This window comes from Lasioglossum baleicum, chromosome 17 (assembly GCF_051020765.1).
Source record: "Lasioglossum baleicum chromosome 17, iyLasBale1, whole genome shotgun sequence".
Taxonomy (NCBI): Eukaryota; Metazoa; Arthropoda; class Insecta; order Hymenoptera; family Halictidae; genus Lasioglossum; species Lasioglossum baleicum.
The window spans coordinates 9,387,062-9,413,802 of record NC_134945.1 but is presented as its reverse complement, the minus strand read 5'-3'; the positions used below and the strand labels follow the sequence as shown (position 1 = coordinate 9,413,802).

Here is a 26,741-nt window from a genome sequence, read left to right as displayed (position 1 = left end):
TATTACTTACTTAAACTACTCACAAATTTTTATCCAGTTACTCCTGCAACTGTTATTAAAGTTATCGATCGTAATGATGTTTAAAAACAGACAAGAATTATAATCTCGGCGCAACGGTTCGATCAATTAAACAACTAAAGCAATTTTACAAATTAATTTTACACTTTCTACGTTTCGATCCTAATTTGGATCATCCTCAAGAAAAGCGGAAAAACTGCGTCTGGAAATATACCAATTGAAATAAAAACAGTTTTGATGTTGGAAAAAACATTGAAAGACTGACTCACTTGCTTTATGGAAATTTTAACATTGATATTTAATTTGGTGACACGTGTTACTCATATGTTGTTTCACAGGTTACTAAGGCACAGACACACGAGGCCCAAGAACCATAAACTTATCAGTGATCAATAGATCACCTAGCCAATCGATATCTGGCGGGATATTCAAATGATGAGAATCCACACTACCTGCCCTCTAACAGAATTTCTACACTCATTAGAGTATATAAAGGAAACAAACAATTTTTGACCAAGTCATACAGAGTTGTTTTGTAGTTGATAAACATAGGATAAAATTAAGTTAGAAAATGACTCTCCTGCAACATTACAATGTTTTCACAAATTTTTCTTATTATTCATTTGAAAAAAAAATAACGACTATAATTGCATATATACAGGGTGTCTCAGCTGAAGGAAGCCAACTAAATATCTCCTTTATTTTTAATGGCACAAAAACTATTTATGGCATAATTTAAATGGTATCGAAGGAGGAATATCATACAAGAACAATTTTTATTTGTCTAAGATTTGTATAAGAATTATTAGCGACCCCTCTGAGTCGCCACTCGAGTGCAAAGGGTTAAATTAATTCATACACCGATAAAATATACAATTTTTGTTTGGTGATTTCGCAAAACTCGCATGTTTTTAGATATTCCACAAGAAAGAAGTTTTTACAGTTTCTATATTGTCTGAGGGGTGATTTGAACCCCTGTAATCGTACTATGGCTGAACGACAAATAGGTTTGTTTGCGGATGAATAACACTACTCGCGCACACAAAGTTTCATACTTTTCTGGATTTCCAGGTTCCCCAAGTTTCCCTGTAAGATATGAAAACTTTTCAAGTGTGCTATCATTCCTTCCCACCGAGCACAGTTGCTGTTTACCTTTCTTTGTGCGATTTTGCTGGGATTTGTTCAATGTTCTTACTCTTCTTTTTGCGGAGATCAGGCATTTAGGAAAAACGAACGCTTTTACTATAGCGAGGAGTTGAACGAAACAAATGACCATAGGAGAGTGTTGAATAAAAAAAAAATGGTCGTAACATAAACATAATTTGTGAATTTTACTGCATTTATCCGTAATAGGAAATAGATTTTTATATAATAGAAACTATTATTTCAATAACAAAATCCTTCAACCTTGACAAGACGTTATTTAGTTTTTACGACTGCTGCAATCTGTTGCGGCATAGTGTTTAATAATTTCCGATAACCCCTTGCCGTGCAATTTTCTTTACAGTTATAGTGATTAAAACGTCTTCATTCTCAAAACTGTCGTAGAAGGGAAAAGAAAATTTATATTTTTTATATGTAAATATTAATTACAAACGAATCACATTTTATTTCGTCTAAAAAGTAACGCGTAACATTAATATTTGTTAAGACTTTGTTAAAATTCTCATGACGAGTCTGACTCGTTAAAATACGGCAAGGTGATAATCACGATGCGAAATTGTTTTTGTATGCTTTTTCGTGAGTCATTGTTAGTTATTGAACATGGAAAAGCATAAAATTCTTGCGCTATCGTTTCGAACCATGTTAACAGATTGTGAATGGCATTAAAATATGTTTTAGAAGAGTCTAATAAACTTTTTAAGGGGTCCAATCAATCTTGTCGTTAGTGCAATACTTATTGTTAGTATACAATGCAATGAAGTTACATGTTAGATGCAAAGTGGTACATGTTGGGTTTGGAATGATTCTTCAATCCGAATCCGATTCCAGAAACGATCGTAAGATAAAATCCTGTCGATTTTAGTTTAGTCGGGCCATATAACACATCTCCATTTGGAAATGATCCATTTCCGATATTTCCTTGCAAATATAGAACGCAGTTTCATATTCCTTTTCGTCGAAATGGATTCCTCTTTCTTACAGACTTCAAAATGGTTTTTGCAAATGTGCTCGATATACATCCTGTTTCAACCATTTTACACTCATACTTGCAGATTTTGCTGCACTAGTTTCCAATGAAACTTTTGATGTGTACTAACTAGACTGCGGATTTTATACATTTATCACAGAAATGGGTACGTGCAATTTAACGCAGCGTGTATATTAAAAAGATTTTAAGGACACAAGTGTATTTGTGATAGCTTAATCCCTTGCCGTACCATTTTATTCGCAGTTACAGTGACTAAAAGTCTTTATCTCCAAAAATGTCGTAGAAGGGAATAGAAAATTTATATTTTTTGTATAGCTAAATTTATCGTAAGGCTTAAATATTAATTACAAACGAATCAAATTTTATTTCGTCTAAAAGGAAACGCGCAACAGTAATATTTGTCAGACTTTGTTAATTACGGCAAAGGGTTAATAGGATAATTAAAAGAAGAAAGAAAATTTTATTTGGTTCGTGTGCCTTGCAATGCAAAGTAAAAGTTTTCTATAAATTGCAAGGAGCAGTAGTCTTAAAATAATTTGAAGGAGTTGGAAATAAGGTATTCATAATATTCCTATATAAATTCTGTTAAACGTTCCTCTATTTTAAAGTACACATACCCAGTATTGTTTAAATGTAGCTTTTATATAATACTTTCTCGTTCCAACAATGAGAAATCTGCGAATAAAAATCTATCACTTCCCTGTGCAAACATTGATAACCAGAAGAATTGTAAAAGTAAATAGTTTACCACGAGACAACACGCATCAGAAAAATCTTAGTCGCACAACACAGTACAAAAGTGAGTGAATAAGCAAAGTAAATAAACACAGTTTTAGAACACCGTGGACGTTAGCTTAGAGTGCGACGCTTAAAATAGCAATTATGTTGTCTTCTGTGATTTGTGTAAAATGTAACTTTCCCTATGCGAACGTGGCTAAATGTACAGGTACCGGAGGTGTGCTAACATTTTGCTCCGGAGTGTACCGGCCTTTGACGTTCTTCATCTTCTTTGGCAAGCCGCTCTTTTCCCCGGGACAAAATAGAAGAGGATATTAACCACGTCAATGAAAATCTTCTTGCCAAAAACCGTCCGAGGGCTGCACCGTAACCGGGAGACCGGCGAGTTTTTCCTGGCCCTTTGGAAACGTTAGCCCGTTTTAAAGGGATATGCCTTTGTTGCGACCGTAATTCTCCCTTCTGTCGGCCCTCCTTCGCCCTAGCATTTCTTCTCGCGTTTTCGCTCGCGTAAAAGCGACCGTCCACCCCGGCAACCTTTTTCCTGGGCCACGTATCACGTAATGCAACTTTCTTATGCCACGTTCCGCGAGCGTGTCTCGTTATTTTCGCAACCCCGCGATCGTTAGTTCCGCTGAGCGAGTTACTGGAACAGAAACCAGCCCCGGGACCCGGCTCGTATATTTTGCCCGGGAGATGTTGACTCGAACCAGATTTGCATTAATTGCCGATAAATCCACCCAGGTCCTCTGAAGGTACTTGACGGCGTCGCACGGGACTCTCTGTGTCCAGGCTACACCGAATCTAATACTCCTTTGAGTAATTGGCGAGGTTGCGCGACTTCATTGCGTGCCGAGAAATTGTCGCATCGTTTCAAACTATTTCGCAATGCTGCAGCCAACGAAGCAACTCGGTTTAGAATTTCAGAAATAAGCTGTCCTTTGCCACTTCGGCTCTAAGAAACCACGGGGTTTCCTGAAATGTTTCGGATAATTTATTTCGTATTCAAGAGAATACACGGCGTCCCTCGAAAATGTACTTCCTTGAAAGAGGCGATTCCCGAGGTCATTTCAAGTAACTTTTTCCTTTGTGAACATGTGCACATCAATTACACACACTAAACACACACACAAGTCCAACCGAGTACCTTGGACCAGAATCGCCAGATTAAGACTTGCTTTTCATTCTACCTTTCCCTTCTACGACGCTATCACCACGTTTCTGCCACGGCCCGGTCACGTGACGGGTTTCATTATTATAGCGCATGTATCATACAGAGTTGGGCATTAATCAATTAAAATGTTAATCAAGATTGATTGATTGATGCGTACGATTAAAAAAGGTAATCATTGAAAAATGGACGATTGATTCAGTCGGTTGATGAAGTAATCGTCAATCGTTGATTAAAAAAAGAAATCGTCGAAAAATCGCAGACTAATTTAATCAATTGTTGAAGTTAATCGGGATATTGTAATAAGGAGGGAAGGAGAGACAAAGAGCAGAGATGGAGAATTAACAGAAATATATCTCAACAAAAACTCAGTTTACATTGTTTTCAGTACATATGCAATACAGTTTTGATTCCGTACTCCATTTCGAAATTTCAGCAGTTAATCATTAATCAATTATCCGATTGACGATTACAGTTGGAAAGAAGGTAATCGTTAACCGCAATTAACAACTAAAATAGGAGTTTAATTGTTAATTGCTAGTAACGATTGAAGTAGAAACTTATTTGTCAATCGTTGATTAAATTTTTGCCCAACTCTGGAATCATGTGACATGAGAGTAATTGTATTTTCCCCTCAATTCGAGTCAATTCCCCTGCTCCGGCAACACTGACTCTAATGCCGGTGGCTCACTTTTCATTCAAATTTTAATAAAACTGCGAAGAAAAATCGCACATCAACTTTTAGGGGCCCGTACTAAACGGGAGATTCCGATCTTAAACCTATTGTGATTTCAATCCTCGAAAAATTTTCCAATGTCTGCACAGTCGTCTGAATTTGAACAATTTTCGGGAAGATAAGCATCGTTGCTTTTTTACCATCTCACATGACGTAGGAACGACTTTGAAAAAACCTCAACGTAGGATTCTGAAAGTAGAGGCTTCAAGGTTTTAAACGAGACTAGAATGATTGTTGTACGATTGTTTGTTACAAAGTTATAACACTTTAAATATTAGCAATTTTCCGAAAATTAAGTGTTCTTTTAATTTTTATATGATTCTGCACATAATAATTTCATATGATTTTGCACTGTATATTTGTGTACTGATTTCAACAAGTCTGTTAAGAAATATTGTTTTTTTTCGGGAACACCATTTCGAGAACACGTTTAGTTTTCCAAGTGGTTTCAGGAAGACAGATTGTCAATAATTTATGGCACTCACTTTAATCTGTCATTCCAGGGTCATAAACAGGACCATAAACTATATAAAACGGGCCGTAAAGTACCCTCTTTTCCTTTTACAATTTGTAACTCCATTAACTCCAGCCGTTGTCGCAATTTGTTGTGCTTGTAAGGTTTGAATTTGTAGCCATTCTCAAAGTGTCACGTGCTTCTCAGAAAGTCGTGCTGTAATCGTAAATGTGGACAAAGTTGATTTGACATAAACAAAAATATTAATAATTTGAAACAGTGAATCTTTTCTACTACTCTATTATTGGTACTTTAAGAATCACTACATTTTAGGTTGGAAATTATTCAAGTTCAACTCAGTTTCATGATAAAAATCAGACAGCAATTTAACCCGACCCGCCGGAAGGGGTGCAGCCTCCTTTTTCACATTCGTGAGTTGCTTTTTTCTGATATCTTAAGGCGGTAGACTCGTTTCCAGAATTGCAGGGTGCGGGATGAGCGTTCTTATTTCTCGATAATGCAAAGAAGAGGTTTTTCAGTAGTCAAAAGCGCTAGATGAAAGGATCAATCTAGGCCGCAATCACCTTTGAAAGTCCTATTTTTACGTTTATGAGGCGTAATTTGCATTATTCAGTCAGAGTTTTATGAAAATAGCTACATGCGCAGTTGTATGCTCCCGAATAATGCAAATTACGCCTCGTAAACGAAAAAATAGGACTTTCGAAGGCGTTAGCGGCCTAGATCGATCTTTCGTCTAGCGTTTTCGACTACTGAAAAATCCCATTTTTGTATTATCGGGAAATGAGAACACGCATCCCGCACCCTTGCAATCCTGGAAAAACGGGTCTGCTCCCTTAAAGGCCTCTTTTATTTAAAATTTTATAAATTAAAACGCCTCTACGGAGCTAACGACATCTTGTTCGTTATTCAAGCTACCATGGCTATACAGATTGAAGTCCCGTCTCTTTACAATGGAACCATAACATCCGATTTACAATTTTTGTTACTATTTTACCGGCACTTTGAATGAAAAGTATGTTGCTGGCATTAGAATAACCGAAGATGAGCCACGAGGAGGTTGCATGGTAGGTCCTTGTACCTCATGTGTTTAATGCATAGTATATTTATGAGACGACGGAATGTATAAAATACGGAGCATATCGCTAAAAATTCAGTAATACGCGAATTTGAATCTATCGCACAGTATAAAGTTGTTTACCCCCACACGAGCACTTCGTTTAAAATCGGGTAGGAAGGTTTGGATCAGTCCGGTAGTGGAGAAAGTGTAAGTGGGTGAATTAAAACCACTGGTTTAAACAGGGAAGCCGGGTTACTGCGACTTCAAGATAACTTTTAATAATAATTTTAAACACGCGGTACAAATAACTGACAATTAGATGTCGTTTCGGAGGAACGACTCACGGTTCTCGTTTCGGAAGAACGATTCGCGATTCTCGTTTCGGAGGAACAGAGATCTCTCAGTCATAAATCTCGACTGTTGCGGGTCGGAGTCCTCGCGTAATACGCGGGCATCCCCGCCATACTCTCATACTGGGGAGCTCGTTAGAAATCGTTCAAATTGAACGCGAACGGTAAAGACAATAACACGGGACGAGACGGTAGGCACATTGCTTTGAACGTATTTACAATCGCGTGTCAAACAAAAGTAAAATCTTGAATTATTATAGGGAATGCAAGCGCGCGCAGCACTCCTTTCGAAATGCAATGAAAAGCTATAACAAAAGATCGTGCACCAAATCTTACTAGGTCGTTCTAAAAATAATACTTTAATCTTCACACATCCATAGTAAATGAATAAAATTTATTCGCAGAAGTGTAACTCCGCGAAGTTTTCGTACAACAGACGTTTTCACTTCCCCAGATGTTTTTAAATACCTAAGTATCTTTAAAAAGAAAAACCCATAGTTGGTATGATGGCAGTATGTACAGTCAAAAGTTTTTCCACATTCTTATCGTTAACCCTTAAGTGGGCGCATGGGGTATATTTCACCCCGAGTGGTATAAAATAGTACATAACTTTTCCAGGCGCGCCCAGTTAAGGGTTAAGTGTAACAGTGATTTGGTGTTTTTGTTCAAAATTTTAGATTATGAATAGACAGCGGATCTTTATGCAAAATAAAAATTTTCTACCCGAATTGCAACGAACTAGAGTAAAATAGAAATTGATTTTCTTCCTAAATATGTTTAATAGGTTGACAATAATGTAATAGTATTTCTAAATTGTTCTAATATGTTGACTGTTTTAAATTACACCTACTCATTTTTCTCATAAATGCATAAAATCCGCTGTGTAATTATGAATAAAATACCAATGGCGGATTTACAGTGGAGAAGCATAAATGGGTAAATATTAACCAACTCTGTTCTGTAACTATGTGAATGATATTTAAAAAAGTTAGAGACCCGAAGCAACAGCAGCTTAAACATCGACTATTTCCGCGTTCAGATTTCGCGATGCTTTAATTTTGATCGCCAGGACATGATCATATTACTAAAGATATAGGTCTTACAATTTTGTTACGGAGCAGTTGAGTGGGGGATTGCCGTGCCATAAAATGCCAGGAAGACCCCCCAAGGATAACGACGGGGATGTTCATCATGGTTCTAGGGTCCTGTACGTGTGCACAGAATCAAAGGAAAATCCCCGACGTTGCCAGACTTCCGTTCACCAACCGATCTGTCTTCTGGCACTCAACGCTCTCCTGTTGCGATTCTTGACCATTGTACGAGGGACAGGAACTTTCAGTTCTCTCTATACGAATAATGGTCGAATGCAATTTTTAGTTCCCGCACTCGTGAACATTTCAAACCTTATTTATTTACAAATGTTATTAAAGTTATCGATCGTAATGATGTTTAAAAACAGACAAGAATTATAATCTCGGCGCAACGGTTCGATCAATTAAACAACTAAAGCAATTTTACAAATTAATTTTACACTTTCTCCGTTTTGATCCTAATTTGGATCATCCTCAAGAAAAGCGGAAAAACTGCGTCTGGAAATATACCAATTGAAATAAAAACAGTTTTGATGTTGGAAAAAACATTGAAAGATTGACTCACTTGCTTTATGGAAATTTTAACATTGATATTTAATTTGGTGACACGTGTTACTCATATGTTGTTTCACAGGTTACTAAGGCACAGACACACGAGGCCCAAGAACCATAAACTTATCAGTGATCAATAGATCACCTAGCCAATCGATATCTGGCGGGATATTCAAATGATGAGAATCCACACTACCTGCCCTCTAACAGAATTTCTACACTCATTAGAGTATATAAAGGAAACAAACAATTTTTGACCAAGTCATACAGAGTTGTTTTGTAGTTGATAAACATAGGATAAAATTAAGTTAGAAAATGACTCATCATAGAACATTACTGGTTCAGTAATGTTGTGTAATAGTCGTGAACCATGGGAGTTTCATATCTCATATTCACACTAGGCTGTTTAATCATATGAATCGTTTCTAATAATATCCTGTTATTTAAGTTGTTTTCCTTGTCAACTATTTTGGTGTTTTCAAAAGGTAGTGTGGATTCTCATCATTTGAATATCCCGCCAGATATCGATTGGCTAGGTGATCTATTGATCACTGATAAGTTTATGGTTCTTGGGCCTCGTGTGTCTGTGCCTTAGTAACCTGTGAAACAACATATGAGTAACACGTGTCACCAAATTAAATATCAATGTTAAAATTTCCATAAAGCAAGTGAGTCAGTCTTTCAATGTTTTTTCCAACATCAAAACTGTTTTTATTTCAATTGGTATATTTCCAGACGCAGTTTTTCCGCTTTTCTTGAGGATGATCCAAATTAGGATCGAAACGGAGATAGTGTAAAATTAATTTGTAAAATTGCTTTAGTTGTTTAATTGATCGAACCGTTGCGCCGAGATTATAATTCTTGTCTTATTTATTTACACTTTAAAAAAATTTTGTTCAGAAGTAGTAAATTTTGGAACTCAAAGGTGTTTAACGTTTGGATAGTAATGTTTCACAACAAAAAATAGAATTTAATATAATAATATAATATTTTGATACATATGTATAAATCGATGTTATAGATATAATTATACAGGGTGTCCCAAAATTCCTTCAACAGCCGAAAATGGGAGGTTCCCGAGATTATTTGAAGCAACATTTTCCTTTGCAAAAATGTTATCCGCGGCTTTGTTTAGGAATTATGAACGAAAAACACTGACCAATCAGAGCGCGACCTAGACGCGAGTTGGCACAGTAGTCATGGCGCGCCAACTGTCTATTGGCCGACTGTACCAACTCGCGTCTAGGTCGCGCTCTGATTGGTCAGTGTTTTTCGTTAATAACTCCTAAACGAAGCCGCGAATAACATTTTTTCAAAGGAAAATGTTGCTCAGGAACCTCCCATTTCCGGCTGTTGAAGGAATTTTGGGACACCCTGTATATAAATTCAATTTGTCCCGGTATAGGCTTTACTTCTGTCCAGGTACTAGCTTAGATTGGATTTAATATGTCCAACTATAGGTTTGAATTATTCTTGTTAATACAATTAAAATAATAATCTAAACAATGATTTTGGCATTTTAAATTACTTTAGAAAATCTGAATTTTATGTCGAAACTTTTAAAAAATCATGTTTGTTAATGTAAAATGATAATATTATAGGTAGCAAAAAATGCTGTCCAGGCTTAGGGCATTTCGTCTTACAATTAGTACTATGCTGCGACCTCTCTGTGCTATTGAACATCTACTATTTGTTCTGATTCCCATTCTTGATCGGCACATCCGATTTACAAAGATGGTCCGAAATTTCGCTGGGAAGAATACTCGATCTGCCAGCCATAAATTTCCGCGAAAGCAATGATCATTTATAGCTGGCCAAGACAGTCCCATGAATTATATCTCTGCCGGCTGAAATATGTGACGCGTCGTTTTATTTAGTCGAACCGCGTGAAATACGATCTACAATCTCGGTCGTGTGTATCGACCGTATCTCGTGATCATCGGCTGCTTTCACCCCCAGCTGTGGCGAGGGTATTATGCGCGAATGAGACAGGGATCTGCGGCATCTTAATCACGCAAGTAATGATCCGAAATGTTTTCGAGACCGGTTCATAATCTTCAGACTATTCTCGCGTAGGGCAAATGTACCTATTACTGTGGTATTTTTTCCCCAATAAGATTAAAATGCGTCAAAATAAATATTTTGCGCTGAATAAATTTGTACAATTCAATGATAATGTATTCTCATTGGTGAGGTAAACAAAATTGTCAATTAATCTATCTCAATCACCAAAGAATTGTCGTTCACATGATTGTACATTCTTTATATTTCTGTAAATTGCATAGGGAAAAGTGTTATTATTGTTTAGATACCTACTACGACACAATAAAAATACAAAAAGAAGCTTCTCTTGCCTTTTTAATAAAAAAATTAAGCCCCCAGCATTACGTACATTAAAGTGATGGAGAAGCTCATTATTGCGGCACAAAAATCACTAGAAATGCGTCTAATACTGCGGTGTTAACTGTAACGTAAAAATAAAAATAATGTTTTCGATTAGGAACCAATAAGAAAAGTAGAAACATTAAAAGAATCGAAGAGTACGAGTCTATGTATTTCGACCGGGAACATCCAAATTGTCATTTAAATACTCAATTTCTGGCAATTAAACTAACTGTTTCATCGAGGATATCGAAAATACTACTGTGTCTACACGAGATATCTTCAAAAGTAAATTTTTAGAAATTATTAATTAGAGCTATGAACGGTCCCAAGCATTGGCAATTATATAAAAATTCATTTGGTTCCAGTACCTTTTATATTCGATCAAGACAATTTTGATCTGGTTCCATTATCTCGTATAATTCATGAACAACATTTTTATGTGGTTCTATTATCATTTGGAATCGGAGAAGAAAATCTTTTTGGTGCCAGTATCTTGTACAATTATCGACAAAGAAAACTTTCATTTTGTATAAAGACACTTTATTTGCTGCCAGTACCTTGTATAATCGATAAAGAAAATTTTCATTTTGCATGAAGACCATATTTATTTGGTTCCAGTACCTTTTATATTCGATGAAGAAAATTATTTTTGTTGCCAGTACCTTGTATAATCGATAAAGAAAATTTTCATTTTGTATGAAGACCATATTTATTTGGTTCCAGTACCTTTTATATTCGATGAAGAATATTATTTTTGTTGCCAGTACCTTGTATAATCGATAAAGAAAATTTTAATTTTGTATGAAGACCATATTTATTTGGTTCCAGTACCTTTTATGTTCGATGAAGAAAATTATTTTTGTTGCCAGTACCTTGTATAATCGATAAAGAAAATTTTCATTTTGCATGAAGACCATATTTATTTGGTTCCAGTACCTTTTATATTCGATGAAGAATATTATTTTTGTTGCCAGTACCTTGTATAATCGATAAAGAAAATTTTCATTTTGCATGAAGACCATATTTATTTGGTTCCAGTACCTTTTATATTCGATGAAGAAAATTATTTTTGTTGCCAGTACCTTGTATAATCGATAAAGAAAATTTTCATTTTGCATGAAGACCATATTTATTTGGTTCCAGTACCTTTTATATTCGATGAAGAAAATTATTTTTGTTGCCAGTACCTTGTATAATCGATAAAGAAAATTTTCATTTTGCATGAAGACCATATTTATTTGGTTCCAGTACCTTTTATATTCGATGAAGAAAATTATTTTTGTTGCCAGTACCTTGTATAATCGATAAAGAAAATTTTCATTTTGCATGAAGACCATATTTATTTGGTTCCAGTACCTTTTATATTCGATTAAGAAAATTATGTTTGTTGCCAGTACCTTGTATAATCGATAAAGAAAATTTTCATTTTGTATGAAGACCATATTTATTTGGTTCCAGTACCTTTTATATTCGATGAAGAATATTATTTTTGTTGCCAGTACCTTGTATAATCGATAAAGAAAATTTTCATTTTGTATGAAGACCATATTTATTTGGTTCCAGTACCTTTTATATTCGATGAAGAAAATTATTTTTGTTGCCAGTACCTTGTATAATCGATAAAGAAAATTTTCATTTTGCATGAAGACCATATTTATTTGGTTCCAGTACCTTTTATATTCGATGAAGAAAATTATTTTTGTTGCCAGTACCTTGTATAATCGATAAAGAAAATTTTCATTTTGCATGAAGACCATATTTATTTGGTTCCAGTACCTTTTATATTCGATGAAGAAAATTATTTTTGTTGCCAGTACCTTGTATAATCGATAAAGAAAATTTTCATTTTGTATTAAGACCCCCCGCAGTCTAACCACAGTTTATAGAACAGGAATGAAGCTTTTAATCACGTGTCGGCGTCGAGTCGTCGATGACGTGTTCCGTCTACTAGAGAGGAATTTCATCAGGAACACGCTTGTCAATGGCTATCAGTAGAATCGATCTAACCCGTGTCAGACCGGGGTCAGTAGAACATCCTCGCAATAAAACCGCCGCGACATCCTGGATGAGCGATCCAGGGTCGACTCAGCGCAAATCTCACGGAGGCAAGCCAGGAGAAATTTCATCCAAATATTTTCGCTCTAAAATTGGAAAAGCTTAACTGTTGCTCCAACCCTCGACCGAGTAAACATCTCTCGAATACTATCCGTCGACACTTTCCGCGACTCGGCGAGAAACGAGAGAGTGCGCGCGCGCGCGCGCAGTGGTCGTGTCGCTATGGGCCCGGCATAAGAAATCAGGGGACACTGTATGCATGTTTTCAAGGGAGACGCAATGAATAATGCATGAGCTGATCGAGTAAGTTCCCATTGTTTACAACGGTTACCTCGCCACCCCCTTCGCCGATAATGAACGGTATTACGCGAGTCGGGACGCGTCGCGCGTCGTGTCGCTTATGAGGGAATATTTCATAGTTGGAGAAGTTATTCGAGACGGTGCACGCTGAGCCAGAACACGATTCTAGCTGGAAAAAAAAAATCGTATCCAACGGCTTCTGATGTCAACTTGTGCAGTGTCGTTATATACAGGGTGTCCCAAAATTCGTGAAAATCCCGAAAGGGGGTGGTTCCCGAGACCATTTCAAGCGACATTTTCCTTTGCAAAAATGTTATCCGCGGCTTTGTTTAGGAGTTATTAAGGGGGCCGTCTCAACACTCACACACCGCTAGAGTACACTCACACACCGCTAGACCACGTATACGTACGCGAGAATTGCTAGGATCAGGGAAATGCGTTCTGATTTCTCGATAATGCAAAGACGGGGATTTTTATTAGTCAAAATCGCTAGATAAAAGATCAATCTAGCGCGCTGTTTGCTTCAAAAGTCGTTCTTTTACGTTTCCGAGCAATGATTTTGCAATATTCGGCTGCATGTCTCAGCGAAATTTGTTTACATTTTGAATTAATTCTACGTGATCACTCCAATATGTCGAACATGTAATATTATATGTATAATGTAAGTATGGTCTCTGAACTCGGCAGTACCAAATTATATGAAACCGATTATCGTGATATAAATGTCATCGAGAAAAATTGGATTATTATTGTAAATAAGTAAATGATATTGTAACGTACAAGCTGTACAATTATATAATAAATAATGGTTGCCGATAACATTTATCTACGACGAATAAAATTAAAATTTGCTAGAAAATTTAATAAACGAAAATTATTATACAAAGGGGGGATTACAATATTACAATGTAGGTGTTTAAAAACACGTGATTTTATTTGAAGAGGTAAACGTTAATCTTTGTGCACGTCCAGCTGAGAAGTATCTTTGTCTACGGCATGATTTCTCGGGTTAAAATTGAAGTTAAAAAATATGAAATTTTTAAATATGTCCTTTGGTGTGCATACAGTCTTTTGATGTACATATCTTTCGAGACACAAAGTCTTCTAATTTAAAAACCTTTAGAATATTTATAAATTTCAATTTACACGAACACGAATACGAATAGAACGAAAATGTATTTTCAATGTTTAGGAAAATGAACCACTGGTTTCCAGAACAAATTTCTTTCGTTAGAGTTTATTTATATTTGTCCGAGGTGCGCCACAAATCCCGCTTTCATGTCTGCCACGTTACTATACGTATAACGTTTGAAAACATAAGTAGCCAAGATACTCGCGTAATTGCGTTCCCCTGTAGCCTGACGCGGACTGTTTCAGATAAGTTGAGACTAATTAACGTGCGGCAACGACGAGCCAGTAAATCATAGGAATTTCCACTTTGAAACGATGATACACACCGACCGGGAAGATAAAAGACAAGCGGCTCGATAGATAACGTTTGACAAACTGTTCCAGTGCACTGGTTCAAACGTATCGGCGCGGCGTCCTGTTGGTACCCCCCTAATATCTAATTACTTTAGCCCTTAATTACGCTAATGTGAACGTAGTCGGGAAATGGTACTGCTGCAGTTGCCATCAAGAATATCACCACGTTCGCTGCACCAATCCAATTGCATGTTGCTAAACAGCACGCCGTGCATTTTGATCGCTTAATATTGTTGGTGAAATCTTCGGAGTTAATTCAATAACTAGTTTCTCCACGGTAATGTTTATAACTTCATCCTCATGTTCGGGTCGACATGACCGAAATCGAAAATTTCATTTTCACTATTTCAAGCGAGCTAAATATTTATAAATGAATGTTGTATGCCACTACCCGAATGGCACACAAAGTACTTCACTAATTTATGGAGTGAAAGATACGCTTCTTGTGTATCAGTAAATAAATTAAATGCCGATTAAAGTCGAATCAATTCAATGGCGACGTGTATTATAAATAGACAGCGGATCTTCATGCAAAATGAAAAAATATTCTATGAAAATGTATGAAAATATTTTCATGAAAATATTCTAATGAAATAGAAATTTATTTTCTGTCTGCATATGTTTAATAGATTAACAAAATGTAACGCCATTTTTAAATTCATCTATTGTTTTTACCGATTTAAATTACACCCACTCATTTTTGTCAGAAATGCATAAAATCCGTTGTCTAATTAGAAATGTGCTATAGCAATGTATACAAGAAAAATTCAAGGCAACTTAATTTTTTTAAATGGACTGTGAGGTAAATTTATATCCTCGCGTAATTGTACTTCCTATCCCAGCAAATTTTTGTTTGCGACATTGCTCAAAGTGTTTCATACATATATCAAAAGCTTGCGAGTTGAAATGACCTGCGAAATCTCTCTCTCTTAAAATTGTTAAATTCAAGAATTAAATTTGTAGATTGTCTGTGTATTTTCTAAATATAGCTAGCAAATATTTTCTGAACTATCGAATAATTTCTATTGAAAATTTGTTAATAAAATCTACTCAATGAAACGGTGAGCAATTTTTCTGTTATTTATAAGTAAAATAAAAAATATTTAACAGTTTAAAAAATATTTACCGAAAAGGAGGTCGTACAAGTTACATTAAGAGGTTTAAATAATTTAAACTATAGTTTACTTAATTTCCTACAAGAAGACGAACGATTTTTATATTTTTAAGTTCAGCATTTTCTCCCATATTTATTAATTGACACGATATTTTATAAAGTAAGATTCCTGTTTCCAATGTTGAGGATTATTTTCTTCCCCCAAATCTGAGCATGAGCAACCATAAATAGACCGCGGATTTTATGCATGTGTGACAAAATTGAGCAACTACAATTTAGAACGATTCAGAGAATTTGTGGGTATCGATATATTATTTTGAATATGTTAAAAATTATTAGCGAAACAAAGAAATTTGTATTTAGCCCCTGCATTTTCTAATTGCAGCACAAACTTTTTATTTTGCACAAAGGTCCGCAGTCCAGCTATGAAAAAATACTGGAATTGACAATCTTTAATAGGGTGATGTCCCTTGTGCTAGAGTTCTGCGAAAAATCCATGGCACAGTTAAAAACCTCGGTTTCTATTCGGTAAACCATTGATTCAAATTACGTGTTTCTGCGAAACTTTCACGGAGAAAGATTGTTTGAATGCCCGTGGAAACTTTTGGCCGAGTGGATTAAATCGGACGCGACATCCAGCAACCAGGATTCCACTTTTCCATACCGAACGATAACATTCACGATGTCCGAGGCAACCAGTATCTATTGAAATCCCCGTGGCTCCTGTGTTTCACCGGATCAAATCCAACGGCTTTTCGAACGGTTACCGTCGGAGAATGAGAATGTGACAGCCTATTGGTCGCCATCTTTTGAATGAATTGGCTCGTAGCGATCGGTTAACGTTTTCCATTTATGGTTACCCTCTTTGATTCCGCCCTGTCCGGATCCTTTTTGTTCGGGAAAAGTACCGAAGGATATCCGAGTGGGATCGTACCGGAAGAATTAATCGAAATTAACGTGAATCAGGACCAGAGGTCTCTGAAAGGATCAAGGATTCTCGAAACCATTTGATCAAAACGACGTTAAACGTATTCTTCCAAGCTTCTCAAGGTGAAATGTAGTTCACCTCATCAGCGTGATAGCGAAGAATTCGTTCACAAGTTAAAATTGCACTACTAGGGGTGAATCTACACCTCTGGATCGCTGTAATTTGAAAAAGAAACTTTCCGTAAAATCGTTTATAATAAGAAAATTATTGTCAAAGTGTTTTTTCCATCAACAGCCGATTTTTTTATCCGAACTTCGTATCGGAGAATTTCAATAACAACGCGGAGCATTCGATCAAAAGTTTTGTAGAAGTTGCGAGCAACGCACACGTTTCCCAAACACATTTTACGAATAACGAAGAAAATTGTTGTTAAAGCTTTTGTTTGCATCAACGCCTTCTACTCATCGAGAAGAGAAAAAGTTCGAAAGGAATCATGCGTCGCAAACAAATAATTATTGAGACATAAGCTGTTAAAATTTTGTTAATTGTCTTTTGTTGACTGTAGTAACGTGTACAACTTGAAATTAGCTGCCATAAACAACATTTTGCGGGTTAAGTATTTTTTTTTTTTATTTAATGCAATTTGAATCTCCAGAGGTAGATTATTTTGCCAGCGGTTAAATATACTTTGAGTATATGATAATTTTTGAGACATGAATTTTCGCAGTTAGTTCAATAATTACAAACATTACTTTGAATACGGCCCAAGTCCAATCCATTATCGATAATGTCCGAAAGTGCGCATTTTCAAATGTCCGAAGGCAGTGACGAGGTTTTTGGAGGACGCAGTTTTTCAAAGGATAAGAAATTCTAACGGAGAAACAATAAATTGGTTAAGAATATGCTGGATGCGTTTTTTGAGGAATTAACCATACAAAATTTTCTATAATGTTACATGCTGAAATAAGTCGATAAATTATTTAAATAAAAATAAATTTTTTAAAAATACCACGTTTTTAAAACGGACTGAAAAGTATAAAATAATTTTTCCTAGCCCCGTACAGATTCCTAACCACGTACAGGTAATCCTGAAAATTTGTGATTGTGAATTTTTAACATCTACGCAAATAATTGTGAGATTTAAAACGAAAAACGTGGGGCGCAAGATAATAGTAAGGAGTGTAGAGAGTAGAAGCCGTTGAGAAATCTCACACAACAGTTCATATCATTTGCGAAGCAATAAAATTTTTAGTAATTTAGGTGAACTATTCATGCATCAATTATCTATTGCATGCGCCCCACGTTTTTCGTTTTAAATCTCACAAGTATTTGCGTAGATGTTAAAAATTCACAATCACAAATTTTCAGGATTACCTGTACGAGATTAGGAATCTGTACGGGGCTAGGAAAAATTATTTTATACTTTTTAGTCCGTTTTAAAAACGTGGTATTTTTAAAAAATTTAATATAAATAAGGAGCAATATAAAATGATATTCTACACCAGGGAGTTCTTCATATTTGCCGTTTAAATCAAAAGTCGCAATAACTACTGCAGTGCCAGCAATAGTACAGTTTACCCTAGTTAGAAATTATGCGTGGTGTTGCTCGCAACTTCTACAAAACTTTTGATCGATTGCTCCGCGATGTTATTGAAATTCTCCGATACGACGTTCGGTTATCATTCTTTGCTAGAAGTTCAGCTGCCATGAAGCAGCTTTTACGTAACAATTTATCGGCGGATATTTACCTATAAAAATTCCAATGTATTCTCTGTTGCCGCGTTTTCCCTGTATGGGCAGTGAGCGAGCAAACGAGCGAGCGAGCACTGTTTTCACTTCGCATTAGCAAAGTTCGTTTCACACGTGACGAAGTCGCCATTATCTCGCGGCCACGTGGAATATTCGTATTTAAATTCGTATTTCCATAACGATGCGATGCATCACCATACATTATATCGTCGGATGGCTGGCTGGCTGTTTCATATTTTCGTGCCTCGCCTCGTTGAACCTTCTTGAGTGCCGTGAATGTATATTCCGTTTTCCGAGCCGTCGGTGACACGGAAGTAACGCACGATCGATTATACGAGAGACTTATAAATAACTTCGTTTGCGCGACCGTACGGAACCAGATTAAAGGACGAGCCCGTTCCGATCTCGATCCCCTCAAGGACTCGTATCATTCCTTCGAGACTGCTTCCACGCAGTGTACGTTCTAGAAACGTGCGAAACATCTAAATATAGAAAACATTTTTCTGTTTCCTCTTTGTTTTGTTGGTTACTTATAAACAGACACGTTAACGATATGTAGGACAGTGGTTGCTAATTTGGAGCACCTGATTGCGATAGCCTGCGAACGGTAGAGGTTGTTGCTTTGATGCAAAATTATATTGTGCTTCAATTTTTTATTTGATCAATTATTCTCAAAGTAGTATCAATATTTGGAAGAGCAACCCTTTTGGATTATTGAAAAGATCATTGAAAATTAATAAAGAAAGTTAATATAGAATCTCTGTTTAATTTTTCGTAGACGAAGTTCAATCTAGGGGATGCATTAAGGATATATATTACAATATTATAATTATATTATAACAAGACATTGGATGTTTGTGCGGTTTGCAATTTTTGTGGATGAATTTTAAGAAAGTGGAATGAAATAAAATGTTATGTTCAGTGGTAGTCTTTGCAGATCTGAAATGAATATAAATCAGACTAAATTTGGTAAAATCTTTTATGTTAGCATTTTTTTAACATTTTCAGAAGGCATAGATGCATAAAGATCCGCAGTCCGATTATAACTTTTACGTAGCTTTATTCTGTTATTTTATTCTACGCTTTTGATTTATCCTAAAATTCCTGTACCTTGCATGAAGCAGTAAATGGATTAATTTAGCAAATGCATACGTGACAGTCTATAGTACTGTGAGCGGTTACATTGAAATCGCCGACACGAGCTTCACAAACACTGTTGTGACCAACAGGAATTAACCTAAATCAGATTTGACCGACATTCATCGATGGCAGTATTAACCGACAGCAATGTTCCCCCTTAGTGATTATACTTATATTGTCAAAAAGTTATATAAATGTTATATTTATCCATAGCGGGGTGCGCGTTTATTTGCATTCATTACGTTGTTGCATTCGAAATATCCGATTTGTAACAGTGACATTAAACAAATCTTTTTCCTGAACAAAGCCCGTTTATCATAGCAAATACTATTGTAATCAGAGTTGAGCAAAGTTTTTATCTAAATGAAATTTTTGCCCAATTCTTATTGTAATGAACATATTCCGTCAAAGAATTGCGAATTTCTTGATTGTGGTACGGTAGAAATTTAATTTTCTTGTCGTTCACGTTATTTGTTTACAATTTACAAGACTGTCACATCCAGTTTTTGGAACTTTCAAATTAAAATGAACAATAGTGTATTCTACATTACATTTTGAGCAAATGTATAATATATTGTCAAGTATTTATTTTTCCACTGGTATAAAAAGAAATGAACTCAAAAGATTTTAAAGTATAGTTAAAATTGCGTGTAATGAATCAAATTCTTTTGTATTTTTTTGTCTATAATCAAAATTGATAACTATTACATGATTTTTGTTTGTACCATTTATGTGACAGAAATAATGTCGTATTGACCACGTAACTGTGAAAAAAAGATGAGATGGCAATCCTTCTAGTTTATTCCTTTAGCAATGTAGTTCTCTCATTCACGGATCGTACACTAATCTAATAAATTACACCGAAATTGGAAGGGAATAGTTGGCCGATGCTCTTTGTCAGTGGTTCGCATTCTACCTCCGAATCTATTCAAAAGCGAGCAAGCTACTGGAAGTAAACAATCGATAACTCCTGGTTAAATTATCGGAGGCGATGTATACAAGTCGGTGAACATGTAACTATGTACAGTATAATTACGATGTTATTGTTGATTAATATCGTTGTTGATTAATACTGACGCCGTGTCGGTGAAATCTAGTTTCAGAAAGTTTCCACTGGTTAACATGTTGTTTATAGAATCTGAGTCGACGAATTTGATCCTATCTTCCACAATATTTGAATAGAATTGAGTGTTTCATTATACCTTTATAATAAACAACGGAAAAGGTGCTTCAAATAAATGTTAGTTCAATAAAAGCTATCTGGGATACTAGCGAGCCTCTTTGTCCATTAGCAGTTGACCCAAAAAGATCTATCGCCCACTAAAAATTTCGCCCTCCATACCAATTGACTAAAAATTATTAAATCCACAGTGACCAATAGACATTTTTGTCTTACAGGATTGTCTAGCACGATTAGTTTGGTAAATGACTTGCAATTGACTGTTTGGAAAATCTATATTCAGTCGTAATCGCGAAAAATATTAAAAGTTTCTGTTTACAAGCCTGTAATGAACATTTAGAAATATTAGTGATATATTGGGCTGGCAAGAAAGTAATTTCGGTATTTGCAGGTGATTTAAAACCGAATTTCTTTATTCAAGCGATGAAAAATTTAATCAATAAAATATATTCTTATTTATTCTTTTTGGCACAAGATCATCGAACAAAAGGGAAAATATCTTATCCATTAAAGTTCATTGCTTAGATAAAAAAAATTGGGCTCTATTTCACTTTAAAATACCGAACTACTTTCTTGCCAACTCAAACATTCCGAAAATTTTGTTGAAATTCGTTAATATTGTTCTCGGCAATAAACAATCGACAAGGGCGAAAATTACAGTTCTCCACTATTCACTTCACATTTAATCGTTTGCTGCTCATAGCAATATTAACCAATTTCGCTGAAACTTTAGAATGTGTATAATTGATACAGATCTATAAAACGTATTTCCATCACAAGCCCAGCTAAAAATAGTTACAAGAGCAACTTTTACTATTCTGACCGAATGCGATTTTATTACCATAGCTACATCCATATTGATTGATACACATCCTCACTGTTTGTTTTCGACCAGCAGAAGGACCGAAATCGTGGCAACAGTCAACCCACGTTTTTCGAAAAACTAAACAAAAATATATATTCAAGTCATATAATTTTGATTATACTTACTTAAAAAAAACTTCTGTACTTCAAATACCCATAAATACGTGCGCAAAATCCAAATGCAAAAAGTTCAACAACTTTATTGAAAATGATTCCAAAAATTGACGAGAAAACGGCAATGAGAACCGAAACACCCTTAACCCTTAGCAGTCGAGGGATGACTAACAAGGTAAGGATCCCAAATGTCCGACTTTGATTTTGATAATTTTTTGTGAGATGATGGTATATGGATACCTAATTATGTATGCAAAAGATTAGGTGTAGTTACTCAATAGTTTTAAAGATATAAACAATTAAAGTTTCGAAGTTCCCATTAGCCGTGTAAACAGGTTGCGTGATTCACAGGTATGAAACTTTAGTTGTTTATATCTTTAAAACTATTGAGTAACTACACCTAATATTTTGCATACATAATTAAGGATCCATATACCATGATCTCACATAAAATTATCAAAATCGATGTCGGACACACTTGGGGTCCAGAGTTGGGCAAAATGTAATTTCAATTACAGTTACAATTACTTGCCAATTACTGTAATTTGGAATTGCAATTACTTGACGAATCACTGTAATTGTAATTGTGGTCCGCAATTACAATTACTGGTTGAGCGAAAGTAATTGCAATTCCAATTCCAATTACATGTAATTCTAACTGTAATTGTTAGTAGCAGTTACAAGACTTACAAGTAATTGTAGCTGCTAGCTGCAATTCCTTGTAACTGCTACTAACAATTACAGTTACAATTACATGTCATTGGAACTGGAATTGCAGAAATATAATTACAATTACATGTAATTGTAATTGAAGATGTAATTAATTACTCATGTAATTAATTCCTGCCCAACTCTGTTGGGGTCCTTCCCTTGTCAGAGTCACTACTAAAAATTGCTATGTATACCGTTATTCACAATATTGTTTACATTACTAAACATATTGGTATCGAGGTATTATATCAATTTCATATCCATAAAATGAAGAAATCATATACAATGAAATAATTCTAGGTCGGAAAAAATGATTAACTTTCAAGTTAAAATAGGTCCGGCTGCAAAGGGATCAGTAGAGTTACACATCTGCCACCATGGAACAAAGTCCGGTTATTTGTAACTCGCTAATATTTGTTTAAATGTTCTCTGTTGTCACAGCAAATGCAAAAAATGTCTCTTTGAGAATGATACACATAAGGATCGAAACGTCGAGAAGCATGTTTAATTAATTGCACATTCGCTAGTTTTCTATAAATGATCGAACCCTGCGCCGAAATCATAAAATTTATGAGATAGTTAGAGAGTGTTGGCATTTTTCTTACACTTTCTTTACGAAAACTTTATGTTACGAAAAATTCCTATCTTGTGTGTGAATAATTGCGTGAGTGACATCTGCTGCTATTTCGTGGAAAAGCTTTTTATCTGTTCCACAATACCTTTTGCATATCCTGGTAATCGTGATAAAAGATTCAGTTTGTCCCGTAAATATTGAAGGGGTTGCATTGCAAGCATGTGTGTTACGTCACGAGCTATTGCATCATCGTCGCTTGTCGTTGTTACGAGACGAGAGTTGGCATCAGATGTAATGAAACGAATGGAGCGGGGTGGTGTGGAATAGGTAGGTCGGCTCGGGATCCAACGCTTCACGGGTAGTCGACTTTAGGAAAATTAATTTGATCGTTAGGCGAGCGGGAGAATGGGATTAGGATTCGGTGTAGTCGGGCGCGAAGGAGCGTAGTCGTTCGGCTGTCCTTTTATCTCGGCTCGGTGCAGATTAGCGAGGACTTAACACGGTTATTGTTTTCGTAATCCTCTTGGAATCTCCGGTTCGGCAAACATTTTCACGGCTAGTGTCGCGCACGCTTCGCCTCGCCTCGCCTCGCTTTACCACCCCGCGATAAAAATGTTACCGGACTGGAGGATAATAATGAAAGCACATCGCACGCCTCTATCCCCTGTAATTTCTCACACGAGTGAGTGGACTTTCAATGGAACGTGCGAGCGAAGAATGTAATACTCCCACTGTAAGAACATTGCTCTTGATCACGTAAGTGAACCGTTTGCGTGAACTTCGAGATTCATGGTATCATTCATCTACTAGAACATCTTTTCTTTTTTGTAAACGTACCGATTTTTAACAGCTTTTGTAGGAAAGCTAATTGAATTAGTTGATCTTATACTTTTTGTACGGTAAAGGTTTTGTAATATGTAGACAGCGGTTTTTATGCGGTTATAACAAAAATGGATAGGTTTAATTTGAAATAATAAAATGTTATACATTATTTTGAAATTAACCCTCGGATTCCGAACCATTTTTATAACTATTACATACTACACGGCGGAGTATATAAAAAAAATTATATAGTCACCATTCTTTTCTACAATTAGAATTTATTTTCTAAAGTAATTGATTAAGAAAGCTGTATTCTTCAAAATTTAACCATTGAGTTTTATTTTTGAATCGGGCACGAACTTATGCAATCATCTGATATATAACTGATGACGTTGAGGATCACTGCTTTGTTCATCAATTTTTTAAAACATATGTTTGAAGACACTTCTTGTAAACAAGTTAATCTTTCTATTATTCCTGACGCAGCAGCTGTTCATTTGATTAATTCGCCAGGAATTGAACAATTGAATGACGATTTTAATACTCGGGGTCTAAATAGACCCGGTCTCCGACGTCGTAGGGTTGAACGTATTCAGAAAGATAAAAAATTGCTATTTCACTCCAGTTTGTTGTAATTCGAGTAGAAAATCGATGATATTGAAAACCGTGGAAATCGATTGATGACTACAGATAACCGAGACACTCCATCGTTGATAACTTTTCGGCTTTTCTAATTTCATTAGAATAATTTAAAAATACTGTTATATTATTTTCAACCTGTTAACCATACTAAGAAAGAAAATAAATTTCTATTTCACTGCAGTTTGTTGCAGTTCAGCTAGAACATTTTCTGTTTTCAAAAGCTTGCCAAGAGTAGAGAAACTTGTTCTCGTTAATGAAATTTATATGAACACATATGATTTTGCACGAAGGAAGTAATACATAATTGTATTTATATATTTCGGTTTTAAAAAAATTCAAATGTTCTAAAACTAGAGAAACTTCCAGTAGATAAAGAGCTATGACATGGAATTTTGTCCAAAGAACTTTCTGACGCACTGTTCGTCGCGACGGTGCAACTAGAGATTTTATCGTGCCGAAAAAATTATACAAATAGACACGTTCAAACATTGCGATGCACTTTTCGCCGTGTCTTCGTCTAAATATACAGCAGAAGTTATAATTGGTCGCGGTTTCGTGTGACTTTATAGCGCGCGGAATTATACGGGACGACAGAATCGAATAATAATACGTGTCTCGTTTGCAAAATGCTAATGAGCTTTCGAAAAAGCTAGCTAGCCTGTACTTGTAACAATGGCCTGGGAAAATGGTAGCTCGGTTTCTAGAATGCTTACCGACCGATCGATAGGCCCGTGCTGCGGGAAGCAGCCACAACCGGAGAGCCAGAAACAGGTGATCGACCTGAGGCTTTTCGCGGAATGTTTATGCCTATCCGGAATTCCTAGTTATTACTTTTTTATCCGCCGACACGATGAACGATCGCAGACGTAGCCGCGATTCACGCTACTCGAAGCTCTGGGAACTATCAACGACAACACTTAGCATTACTTACGTCGGCGCATCGATTAGCTGCGACGGGACATAAATGACTCTTTCCGACGATAAGAATTCTAAATAATTATCTACCCAACAAAGAGCTACTCCACTGAAACTATGCAGGCCATCACAATGTTCTAGACATTCTTCTTTGTATTGCATTATTATTCTAAGGCTTGTTTGTCAGTAAACATAAACACATCAGGCAGCTGGAAGTGTGCATACCTATTGCAGAGTGATAAAATGGTTCGTAAATGTGTGAAATATTGCCTGTTTATAATTATTATAATTATTGCGCTAACAAATTTACTCACTTCAATACAGAAAAAGCTGAAAATTTTAGTGAGGCCGTATTTTCAGTACATTTATATTATATTTCTGTGAAAGAGTGTGAGAAGCATCGCTATTTGTCAAAATACAGTTATGGACGAAAGTATTTACACATCTGTTAAACTAGTTTTTAATGTACATTATTGTTACGGCGGCGCGTGATGAATGTAGAGTCGACGTAATGCGAAACTGCCTTCCGATGGACAGCCCTTAAGGAAATAATAGAGCAAGTAATATTTGAGTTCAAATAACTTCTGTTCTCTTTGATATACGTTGTTAATACCTTTTTATAGAAAACATAAAACTGCATCTCGATTGATGCATAAAAAATATACGGTTCCATTAAGAAAATCAATGTTGACAAGCTGCAAAACAACTAATAGCATCAGTAACAACTAATGGCATCTCTTGATACCATTTAATCTCCAATAAATATTTCTTGCTGCGAATAATAATAACCACTTAACTCGTGGTGGTAATATCTGGTGAACTACCCTCTATAATCCCTTAACCTTCTCTACAACTTCGTGGTCAGACTTGTGATGAAGATTTCGATTAGGATCTACTAACGATGCACGTCAATAATTTCCTTTAAGTTGAAATGAAATTCTATTTGATTGTTATCAATATACAGGGTTTCACAAAAATGTAATACTTGTTTGAAAAGGATGATTTCTCCCAAGGAAGTACAACATTTTTGGGACATCCTGTATAGTCATTGGAGAACATATAAATGCACAATGGATCTACACTTCCTTTTTCATCTAAGAAATAATGACTAACGAAGAACTTTTTATCACTGCAACCGTAAAATAAATCGTAGTGCGAGGGGTTACGTCTGTGGTTGCAAGGAAAAACGCCGCCATGTCACAATTTCAAAAAATTCGAGTTTATGCATTCACTGAGCTGCATAGTATAGGATTGACGTATTTCCTAGAAAAAAGTCATGAAAACAAATTCGAAAGGCTCGGAAAAAGAATACAATTTAACCGATGTCCTATGTCGAAGCATTAGTGATCAAAACATTAAACGGCTATATTTAGAGAGTGAAAAATGTGTGACATGCGGCGTTCTTCCTGACAACCACAGAAGTAGA

The 26,741-nt window shown here is 35.8% G+C and overlaps 1 protein-coding gene across 12 annotated transcripts in view; it reads left to right on the top strand.

Moving 5' to 3' along the window:
• Positions 1-26,741, top strand: part of LOC143217586 (dystrophin, isoforms A/C/F/G/H) — a 1,095,306-nt gene that overhangs the window by 280,903 nt on the left and 787,662 nt on the right. The window lies entirely within an intron of this gene.